This window comes from Balaenoptera acutorostrata, chromosome 4 (assembly GCF_949987535.1).
Source record: "Balaenoptera acutorostrata chromosome 4, mBalAcu1.1, whole genome shotgun sequence".
Taxonomy (NCBI): Eukaryota; Metazoa; Chordata; class Mammalia; order Artiodactyla; family Balaenopteridae; genus Balaenoptera; species Balaenoptera acutorostrata.
The window spans coordinates 47070117-47082673 of NC_080067.1; positions in this window are offsets into that span (position 1 = coordinate 47070117).

Genomic DNA, 12557 nt, shown 5'->3' on the forward strand with positions numbered 1-12557 from the left:
TACAAGGGCTTACTCTAGGTGAGTAAAAATTTAAGATTGGTAGAAAAGTGGTTCTAATGGAAAAAAATCCCAGGATGAGAACATCTGGAGACCTGAATTCTATTACAGCTTTTTTTCCTCTTCATGTTTTCTTCTCTTCATCTTTTTTTCTCTTTATTTCTCTTCATTCATTCATTCATTTTACTTTGTGTCCTTGGGCAAGTTCCAAAGTCTTTCTGGGTCACAGCTTCTCTGTGTAAAATGAAGATAATTGATAATTGCTTCTAAGTCTGTCTCAGTGATATGGTAAGGAATGTGGGGATAGTTTGTGAGCTCTTTAGAAATATTTGTAAGAGTCATAATGATAGTAATAGTAGTGTTTGTTGTTGTTCCTTGTGGATTGGTACAACTTTAAACTACTTGCAAGATTTTATTAAATTATAGAGTCAAAGAGTCTCCATAGAATATTCTATAACAGTTACCTCAACAATGGAGTGCTTTGGATATTTTACAGGGAAAAAAACCCCTCAGCCCTTATTTGTTTGCTAAATGAACTTCCTGGTACATTGAGAAATAATAACAAAACAACACATGTATATAACCATTAACACAAACCACTATTTGAAAGACATTGCAATCTTTACACAAATCTTTAAATGTGTGTTGGGCAGGGCCACCACATTCCATTGTGTGGGCTGTGCACTGCACAAACTTGTCTCATGGTTCTTGGAGACCTGATCACAAACTGCTTCTTTATGTAAACACAATTTGATTCACAAAGATACAAATTTGTATGATTAAAGGAAAAACCTCACATTGTGTCTATGTACGAATCAGACACAACAATAGTTTATTGGCTTCCCAGTTTCCAGATGTCTTGCTCTAAGTTTTCTGCGGGTGACTGTAATGTTTTCTGTGTTTCACAGAAGGTTCTATTCTTGCTTAACATTTTCCAGGGAATTTCCTTGTCATCTTAGAATGCTCTCCAGTCACCCTTTGGCAAGCAATTCTTCATGCTGATACTGAGGTGAATATTGGAAATCAGACCAGAAGTGATGGATTTGAAGTCCAAGTCTTAAGAGGGAACTAAAAAAACCAACTTAAAAGTTTGTGATAAATCAAAGCCAGAGAAGCAAATCAAACAACCATAGGGCAATTAAAGAACTTTGTTTATACATTCATGAATTGCTTGCACAATTTATAGCCTCCTCAAAGAGGAAAAAATGAACAACTGTAAGTCAAAGCATGCTTCTGCTTTTAGGCAGCTAAGTTACTCAACGTTTTATAATCTTAGAAGTGAGTTACTGAAATAGTGTACTAAGAGGAAAAAGTCTCACCAACAATTTAGCCAAGTTGTTGTTGGTATGGTGTTGGTTTGAGTAATACACAAGAGTAGAGTGTTTTTGTGGAGATCTGAACCAACCTTTTGGCCTCCAATTTCCATTAACACCAACAAAGGCAGAACAACAGAAAACATGTACTTCTCGTCCAACTATCAGCTGAGGCCGCTGGGCATCACAGTGAGCATTGAGTAACTGTAATTTCAAAGCAGTCCTTGTTGTTTGGCATTTTATAACAGACTCTAGAGGGATTTATGAATGAAGGACTTCTGGCTGGGAAAGGAAACTTGGAATTTGACTTTAACAGAAAATTTCATAATAGTTTAGGAAATACCAAATTCACATTACATCAATTTCAATGTTGTGCGGCTATCAAAAAGGAGATACGTATAGTGAAATTAAAAATGAGAAGCACATAGGTTAATGCTGAGTAGATGTTATGAATAGGAAGATAAACTTGTAATAGGAGATGACATATCTTGCCTTGTTCCTGGTGTCCTGTCATTGACTCATATAGAAACAGGGCAAGGGGAATTCCCTGGTGGTCCAGTGGTTAGGACTCCGTGCTTTCACTGCCAAGGGCACGGGTTCAATCCTTGGTCGGGGAACTAAGATCCTACAAGCCAGGCAGCCAAAAAAAAAAAGAAACAGGAAAAGTATCCTTCTTTATTCCTGCCAATTTGGGAGTGGAGAGTAAGGCTTCCAGGTCAAGATTTTAACTGTAATGTCATTTCCTAGGATGAACCTCTTTATTACTATTTTATTTTTTTTAAATAAAGAAAGAAAAACCCCGTTATCCTAAGGAAAGAGGAAAGAATATAGCTTCTGGGTGGCTTTTTCCTTCTGCAGATATTGTTCCCAAGGACTGCCAATTTGTTTTTAGAAGTAAAAAGTGAACAGAGTTGCAACACTAACAGTGGACTTAAAGATGTTAATAACCGTTTAAATAGGGGGATATATGTATACATATAGCTGATTCACTTTTTTATACAGTAGAAACTAACACAACATTGTAAAGCAATTATACTCCAATAAAGATTAAAAAAAAAAAAAGAAATGGAGAGAATAAAAGCAGACCAAAAGAAAAAGTCATTAAATGTATACACATGTTAAAGCGCATTATTCTAGATAGCCAAAAGCAACCCAAATGTCCATTGGCAGATGAATGGACAAACAAAATATAGTATATACATGCAATGGAATATTATTTATCTTTTAAAAGTAAGGAAATTCTGACACATGCTACAACATGGATGAACCTTGAGAATGTTATCCCAAGTGAAATAAGCCAGTCCTAAAAAGACAAATGCTGTATGATTTCACTTATCTGAGGTATCTGGAATAGTCATCTCATAGAAACAAAGTAGAATAGTGGTTACCAGGGGCTGGAGAAAGGGAGAAATTGGGAGTTGTTCATTGGATGTGAAATTTCAGTTTTGCAAGATGAAAACATTCTGGAGACTGGTTGCACAACAATGTGAATATATTTAACACTACTGAGCTGTACACTTAAAAATGGCAAAGATGGTAAATTTTTATGTTATGTGTATTTTACCACAATTTAAGAATTTTAAATGTCAGTGAATAACTCTAAAAATTAAGAAGGACTGAAATTTAAAAATACAGTTTAAAAATAGTCTGAACAATATTTTTTAAAAGTCATTAAAAGTCATTGAGAGTCTCGGGACTTCGCGGGTGGCTCAGTGGTTAAGAACCCACCTGCCAATGCAGGGGACACGGGTTCGAGCCCTGGCGCAGGAAGATCCCATATGCCGTGGAGCAACTAAGCCCATGTGCCACAACTATTGAGCCCACGTGCCACAACTACTGAAGCCCACGCGTCTAGAGCCCATGCTCCACAAGAGAAGTCACTGCAATGAGAAGTCTGCTCACTGCAACGAAGAGTAGCTCCTGCTCGCCACAACTAGAGAAAGCCCGCACGCAGCAACGAAGACCCAACAAAGCCAAAAATAAATAAATTAATTAATTAAAAACAAAAAAGTCATTGAAAGTCTCAATTTGTAGTGGGGCATTACTAGTCTAGCAAAATTGCTTGGATGTACCATCCAAAACTAAGTAAATGAATAACCCCAAAGGTCTTCAAATAATAATTGTGAGGTTCCAGTTGGGGTTCCCTTCTTCTTGGCTTTCATGATATAAGAGGAAAATTGGAAACTGATGAACTACAAAGATCTTTCTGAGAGGAGTGTTGACCTGTTTAGGTTGATTCTTGGCATCAGTGAAATTCTCTTAGTTTAATTCCCTATAGTACTTGTGGGAATTAAAATTCTGTGATATGCTTATGTGTTTTTGACAAGGATGTGAAATAAAGAGCTCATAAGATCCCCAAACCCAGAGTATTTAAAAGGGAGTAAGGGTGGAAAAGTGGCTAAATCGTTCGACTGAAACTACTTTTCTACTGTCATTACAAACCCCTTTCCTGGCAATTATGTGCCATGTACATCATAACAGTTCTGCCTTTCTCTTTTCTTCCCCAGCTCTTTGCTGTCAAAACTACACTTTGGTAAAGGAAATACCTGCTTACTGTTTGTTCCTAAGGACTCAAGTTTCTTAGAAGCTAGAAGCCTGAGCACAAAAAAATCAAGTTTTGTCTCATCCCTGACTATTGTCATTATATTTCATATGTCTTCAGACATAGAAGACGTTTTTTTCCCAAGGAAGAGTTTGAGGGCAAGGAAGGTGAGTTACTGCAATAATGATTTGTCAGAAGCATACCTGCTGAGCGCTTGTTCCCAGTGTTCTGCCAAAGGAAATCCGGTTGCATAGGCAGCTGGTCAACCAAGACTCTTCCAATAGTATTTTCTAATACTAATTTTCTGGGTTGTGTTTTTTGCAGTTTTTTGGATAGCATTGAATAGATTTGCTCATAAAACTTTTTATTGTTTTTATTTTTCTGTTCTTCCTCCTCCTCCTCCTCCTCTTCCCCCTCTTCCTTCTCCTTCTCATTCTTCTGGCCTATTCTTTATTTCTTATTACATTGTCTGGAAGGCTTCTGGTGATGAGTTCAGTGTTTTTGGTGACCAGTGACATTGAACTTCCATAGGTGTGATTTTTTTGTGACAATAGTAAGATAGCCTGTTGCTTTTTTACTGCCCTCAACTGACCTGCTTCTGTATCTAGCCTGTTGCTTTTTTACTGCCCTCAACTGACCAGCTTCTGTATCTCAGTTATTACTGCTTTTAGGAAAATGAGTGGAGAGCTAGCCTGACTCCAAGGGTCATGGAGATAGATACAGCATTGTTGAGGTGTTCTCTCTGCCAACCCCCAGATCAAGGGACATTTCCCTACTGGACTGGTTAGCATTCTAGGTCAGCTAGTTTCAGAGATGGGGCAGAGGGAGGTGAGAAGGGAAAGGCAGGAGTAATAGAGTTATGTCAAGACATGTCATTGCTTTTAGACAGTTAACTTAATTAGATTTTGCAATCTTGTACTTAGAAATGAGTTACTTAACTGAGATAACAAAAGGAAAAAGTTTCAATGACAATTTAGTCTAGTGGATTTCTCATTCTCCTGGGCAGAACGGCATTGACATATTATCCTGGCTTCATTCTCTTTCACCTGCTCCCAGGTACATGGGTACCTGCATGCTTCTAGTGAAAAGTGGAAAAGGGCTGAGCTCCAAGATTATTCTTTTAAATGAGTAACAATTGTTCATTTCCTAAGAACTTTGTTGATTCTCAAGTAAATGTGGAGAAGGCTAATGGCAACTGGGCATATTAAGAAAAATATTTTCAACCAATAGATTTGAAACCAATTTAACTATACGCTCAAACTGGGTGAGATGAAATGTTCCTTTCCCTCTTTGAATAAATGTGGGTTTGTTTGTCAAGAATACCAGAGGAAATCTGCCAATATAGAAAAATATTTGGGTTAAGATATTGTAGTAGGTTGAATGGTGGCCCTCCAAAAGATATGTCCACATCCTGGAACCTGTGAATGTAACTTTATTTGGAAAAAGTATCTTTGTGGAAGTAATTAAGTTACTGATCTCTGCAAAAGCTCATCCTGGATTACCCAGGTCAGTCCTAAATCCAATGACAAGTGTTCTCAGAAGAGAAGGCTAGTGAAGACAGAGGCAGAGGTTGGAGTTATGTAGCCATAAGCCAAGAAGCCATCAGAAGCTGAAAGAAGGAAAGGAGAATTTTCCCCTAGAGTCTTTAGAGGGATTGCAGCCCTGCTGATATCTTTTTTTTTTTTTTTTTTAATTTTTTTTATAGCTACTTTATTTATTTATTTATTTATTTTTGGCTGTGTTGGGTCTTCGGTTCGTGCGAGGGCTTTCTCCAGTTGCGGCAAGTGGGGGCCACTCTTCATCGTGGTGCGGGGACCACTCTTCATCGCGGTGCGCGGGCCTCTCACCATCGCAGCCCCTCCCGCTGCGGGGCACAGGCTCCAGACGCGCAGGCTCAGCCGCCGTGGCCCACGGGCCCAGCCGCTCCGCGGCATGTGGGATCTTCCCAGACCAGGGCTCGAACCCGTGTCCCCTGCATTAGCAGGCAGATTCTCAACCACTGCGCCACCAGGGAAGCCCCCCTGCTGATATCTTGATTTCAGACTTCTAGCCTCCAAAACTATCAGAGAATAATTTTCTCTTGTTTTAAGCCACCAACATTGTGGTACATTGTTACAGCAGCCCTAGGCAATGAATTCAGATCTCTTCCTTAAAACCACTAGAATTGTACAATGTGGAATTCTCTTCAGGGGACAGAAACAGCTTTTATTAAGTACCACTGTGGCAGGCACTGGCTAAATGCTTAACTTAAATGATTCCAACTTTAAAGATGAAGAAACTGAGGCCCAGAGTCTCACGGTGACCACATGGGCAGCTGGGTGAGAATCCTCCCGAGAGGCAGTGTGGTGAGTAGTTACGAGCTCTGGCTCTGGATCCTGTCTGGGTTTGACCCTGGCTAAGTTGCTCAACCCCTCTGACTCAATTTCCTCTACTGGAAAAAAAGGAATGATAATAGAACTTCATTCATACAATTTCTGGGAAGATTAAAAGATGTAAAGTATAAAGAATAAAACATAGGAAGAAGGCCTAAGTGAATGTTAACTGTTATGATTATTATACACTATACTAATGTACTATTGCTAAGCCTATGAATACCAGACAAAGAACAGAAGAGAATGAGATCATTTTTAAGGCAGAATGTGTCAACTTTATCAGTTGTTAAGATAGAAGCCACTTTTAGAGAGATTATTCTTCAGAATGTTTACTCAGTTCTGGTGTGGCTATCACAAAGTAGATAAAAAAGTATATTGCCTGGTTTCAAAGATGAGGAAACTGAGACTCATTAAGTTTTTGTACTTCACTACTGTCAGAAGCCAAGGGGGAAACAACACTGAGACCCAGTCTTGGGATTCTCTCACTCCAAAGTGCTCTTTCTATCACGCAAATGCCTTTATAAATACTTTACAAATGCTGAGTGTCCAACAAGTATTTTTTGAATTAGAAAAATCAAGCCTCATTATCAGTAACTTTAAAGTAATAGCAGAGCTTCCCAAACTATTCTGAACTGAAGAAATTGTTGCCAACTGTTTCAAAACCATAAATCTCTTAAAATATTGCAGCAAAAGAGAAGGATTAAGAAACAGAAGATAAATCTGTTTCTTTTTGTCCACACCCTCTACCTTTTCTTTTTTCCCCATTTACTATAGATTTAATAAAAGTGGGTAGGTGGCTAGTGGTAGTCTAGGTTTTTTCCACTCTATTTCCTTTTCTTTCTTTCTTAAAAATAAAATAAGCAGAAAGAAAGTGAATGTCCCATATGAACACTGACCAGGCTTACTTTCATTAACGTTTTTTAAAGAAAATGTTTTCATTGTATCATATTTCTCTCTTCATTTGTACCATCTGGTTAGTTAAGTACTTTCTGAAACATTTACTCCTTTCTTGTATCAGAGGTCTTCCAGGATAAGATACAGCTCCATTTAAATAAAAAATGAAGGATGCCGAAACAGAAGCAGTTTTAACCAGCAAACCCATAAATAAGACAGTAGTTAGTGCTATGCAATCCTGACACTGGCATTTGTACTGAAATTGGCCAGAGGTTCTTAACCAGGAGGCCAAGAACTTGGTTGGGGGCGGGTGGGTTGTGGAATCTGTGAACCCCTTGAAATGTTTGCGAATTTTGCATAAACATTTTTTGGTATACACTTCAAAGGAGCCTGTAATGTCTGTAAGCTAAGAACCACTGTTTCAAGGCCTCATTACTAAAGCTAATTGCCACATTTCACTCCTTTGTATCATCTTAACTGCCATTATAATATCAACTATATCATAAATGTTTCTTGGTTGCTTAAGCGAGAACCAGAAGCTTCATCTTGTTAAGGATGTCATCTTATAGGCAAAAGGGGCAGATTTCTAAAAGCGAGACTCTATGATATAATCAATCAGAAGAATCTACCTGCCTAGTAGGGTCCAGGTCTGGGTTCTTGTCCTTGCTTTCCTGAGGAATGATTGTGTGTGTGTTACTTCTCCTCTCTGGGTTGCAGCTTCTTCATCTGTGAAATTAATATTTGAATTAAATAAACCCAGATGCCTTCAAACTTTAAAACAATTCTATTCTGTGTAAAAGATTATTAAACCTCTTAGAGAGATGATCTCCCACAAAATTCTAGAATGTATTATAAAAACAAAGCATCATAAGCTGGCCTTATTTTAACATTTATTTTTAGAGAAGTTTACTTTAAGGACATGCCATCGGCTAGTGATTTCCCAATGTACTCTGAGGGCTATAAGGTGCCACATTACCATCTATGGCAGGGTTGAGGAGAGGCCCCAGGTGGGACAGAGAGACAGAAGCTAAGAGCCTCACATCTCACATCTCACTTCTATCAGAGTAGCCTGCTTTTAATCTGCTTTATACACTAGGTTTCTGGGTGAGATTTTGTTTGTAGACAGTGTTTCATAATTTTAATTAGTCTCTGTTGATATCTATGTGGGGGGAAAAAAAGGAAAAAGCGATTAGGTTAATCACTGTATTTAAACATCCGTCTTTGAAAAGGCACTGGAAACAGTCAGAAGCCCTAAGCCTTGTTTCCTATTTTGTCATTTATTAGCTGTGTCACATCAGGCAAGTTAGATAGTCTTTCTGAATCTTTGTTCTCAAATATAGAATGATGATAATATCTTTTTCACAGGATAATTGTAAGAATTAAATGAAATAATATTTGTGAAAGTGTTTTGTAATTGGTGAAGCATTATAAAGATGGTGAGTGGGTCTTTAGTGGTGAGCTCCAGGGCTCTGCATTTTGCCCTGACCATTGTAGCATCTTTGTCCATCTGAATTATGTCATAGAAAGTATGGGTGATCAAATTTGCAGATGAACCAAAGTTATGGGGTGGAGTTCTAAAAGACTTAGCAGATTACAGAGTCCCCAAAATGACTGAGGGTAAAACTTTGGGAAAAATACAAAGTCTTGTTCTTCAGTTCAAAAAGTCAATTGTCCAAGGGTAAGATAGGGAAAAATGTGGCCCACGATCAGTTCAAATAAAAAAGACTAAGGAATTTTACTTGACTTCAAGTTCATTATGAGCCAATAGTGTTGTGAAATGGTTGACAAATAAGTGATCCAATTGTCTTAATCTGTTTGGACTGTTATAACAAAATACCACAGACTGGGAGACTTATAAATAACAGAAATTCATTTCTCACGGTTCTGGAGACTGGGAAGTCTAAGATCAAGGCTCCAGCATGGTTGCGTTCTGGTGAAGGTCCTCTTCCTGTTCCTAGCTGCCACCTTCTGGCTGTGTCCTCACATGGTCTAAGGGACAAGGGATCTCTCTGGAGCCCTAAGAACACTAATGTCATCATGAAGGTCCCATTCTCGTGACCTAAGCGCCTCCCAAAGGGCCCACCTCCTAATACCATCTCCCTTGGTGGTTAGGATTCAACCTATGAATTTTGGGGGGACACATTCAGACCGTAGCACCAATATTCTTATATATTTATAGAAGTACTGTGCCACCAGCTCTTGGCTTTGATTAGCATCCTTCTAGCTGCTGAAAATAGTCACTCCAGCAAGTTGAGCACATCCTCAGGAAGCTAGATGGCGAAAATCTGGAAGGTTTCCAATGGGAAACATTGCAAGAAGATTTTGGGGGAGGAACATATCAAGGAGGTCTTAAAAGATTTAAGAGGTTGTAAATGGTGTTACAAGCTATTATGGAGGGAAAGGTTTGGAATTGTTTTATTGTTTTCAGAGGTTAATCTCAGGAAAACCTGGGGAATTCCCTGGCGGTCCAGTGGTTAGGTCTCGGCGCTTTCACTGCGGTGGCCTGGGTTCAATCCCTGGTCGGGGAACTAAGATCCTGCAAGCTGTGTGGTATGGCCAAAAACAAAAACAAAAACAAAAAACTCAGGAAAAACTTTAAACGTTAAGAGTAATCTAAAGGGGAAAGTGTTGGCTGATTGAAGTAGTGAGAATTCCGTTAGGGAACTGTTGAAGCAGAGTCTAGACACCACCATCAGAAGGAAGGGTTTAAGAAGAGATTACTAAGCTTTCACCACATCTAAGGTACTATTTCTATAATAGCATTCAATATCCCATTGGAGAATGATTTGCTTCATTAAATTTTTTTCCATAATAAAAGAATATGGATTTTGAAATTGGCAAACTGGAGTTTGCTATAGTGTGATATACTGGATGTTGTTTAACCTCTGTAAACGTCAGTTACGGCATCACCAACACAGAAATGGTTAGTTATTTCTGTGTTGTTGTGAAGATTACACAACATTGGTAAAGGATGCTTAATGGTGCCTGGTTTTAATAACGGCTCAAAGATGGTAACTTTTATCACAATATTATTTGTTACTCTTATTTTCTACATGCATTTTATTTCTTCTCCTAAGAGATTCCTTTCGGGTGACTCTATTGAACCCATAAGACACAAATGATGTAAGTAGGTAAAATGGTGACTCACATGAGTCTGGGAGAGAGAATTTTCCCTGTAGGTCATGGGGGTGGGGAGAGGGTACCATATCATCTGTTTTGTGTTTGCATCAGGGTTTCCTCCTAAATGGAGGAAACCTGTGGAACTTTTTTGTCCTGAATTATAACCTGATTTTCCTGCCCATCAAGATGCGAACTAGACCAACCTGATTTTTTTCTTTGTTTAAAGTTTTAGACAATAAAATATCCTATTAAAAATTTAATGACCGGGACTTCCCTGGTGGTCCAGTGGGTAAGACTCCGAGCTCCCAATGCAGGGGGCCTGGGTTTGATCCCTGGTTGGGGAACTAGATCCCACATGCATGATGCAACTAAGAGTTCTCACACTGCAACTAAGAAGTCCTCATGCCACAGCTAAGAGTCTGCATGCTGCAACTAAGAAGCAGTTTACTATTCTTAGAAGAAGATAAAAACATGAGATTCCCCCACGGTTGGGGAATGAGGCCAAGAGAATCCTCTTTAATAGCAGTAGAGGGAAGTATTAAAGTTACTAGGTTTCCATAGATGGTCACAGGTTGGCATTTCATCTTATTTAGGAGGTAATAGATAAACACTGCATGTGAGGAGGCACTAGGATAATTCTGACTAAAGATCTTACACAAAAAGAGGATTATCAAACTTTCAAAAGAAGCAAAAAAGACAATATAACACTCTTAGGTTTAGATAAGGCTTGACTTCAAATAAAATTTTTTTTCCATTTTTCTGTCTTCTTCTGCATCAGTGAACATTTATTGATGTTTATTGGGCATGACATTCTGTGAGGCACAAGGAGGTTCCAGAACAGAGATGAACTGGCACTTTGGCTGGTGGGTGTGAGAGCAGTAGAGGTATTATTGCCCCAGAAAAATTGCTTTGGACGTACCATCTTGAGCTTTTCTCTTTCTTTCTTTTTCTAGTCCTTCAAATTTTCTCGTTCAATATTCTACTTATATTCATTCCCAAATTCTCTTTTTAATCTTTTCAGAGATCTTGAACCCAAAGTGATAACTTTAGTTTGGAATTCCTAATGGACATCCTTCGATCTTATAATAGAGCTGAAAGGGCAGGGATACAATATTTCAGTAGCAGACGGTCACCCAGGAAACTGCCGTTCTGTATTGGTAATAATAACGGATATTTATTGAGCAACTTGTGTCCCAGAACTTTATATGTATTACCTTAGACAGTTCACTTAACAACACTATAATAGAGGCACTATTTCTATACCCATTTTACAAATGAGGAAACTGAGGCATTGGGAAATTTCAATATTAACCCAAAGTCTCACAGTTAATGTAGAGCACACACTCTTTTTTTTTTTATAGTAATCTTTTATTTATTTATGTATTTATTTATTTATTTATATTTATTTTTGACTGTGTTGGGTCTTCGTTTCTGTGCGAGGGCTTTCTCTAGTTGTGGCAAGTGGGGGCCACTCTTCATTGCAGTGCGCGGGCCTCTCACTATTGCGGCCTCTCTTGTTGCGGAGCACAGGCTCCAGACGCGCAGGCTCAGTAGCTGTGGCTCACGGGCCCAGTTGCTCTGCAGCATGTGGGATCTTCCCAGACCAGGGCTCGAACCCGTGTCCCCTGCATTAGCAGGCAGATTCTCAACCACTGCACCACCAGGGAAACCCGAGCACACACTCTTAATTACTACTCTGCCAGACTGCCTCTCTATGCAAAGACCTCTGGTTACAACCTGACAAATCACCACGCATGCATGCATGCATCCATCCATCCATGAATCCATCCATCCATCTAGCCATCCAATCAAATATTCAGTAAGCATGTACTAGGGATACAAACTATGAATAAGACTGACGTACTCACTCTCCTCAGGCCACTTTCTAGAGAAGAGGAGAGACAATTACACGAGTGTCCTACACAGTGCGATAAGTGCTATGATAGGGAAGTGTACGGTACTCTGGGGCATAGAAAGAGGCTCTAACCCAGCCTAGAAGGGGGTGTCAGGACAGGCAGGTCAAAAAGATGAACCAGTCTGCAAGGCAGAAATAGAGACACAGACATAGAGAACAAACGTATGGACATCAAGGTGGGGAAAGCAGGGGTGGGATGAATTGGGAGACTGGGATTGACATATATAAACTAATACGTATAAAATAGGTAACTAATGAGAACCTGCAGTGTAGCACAGGGAACTCCACTTCGCTGTACAGTAGAAACTAACACAACATTGTAAAACAGCTATACCCCGATTTAAAAAAAAGCTCTTGTCCTCATCACTGTGTGCTTTGACTATTTTGTAACAAAAGGCATATAA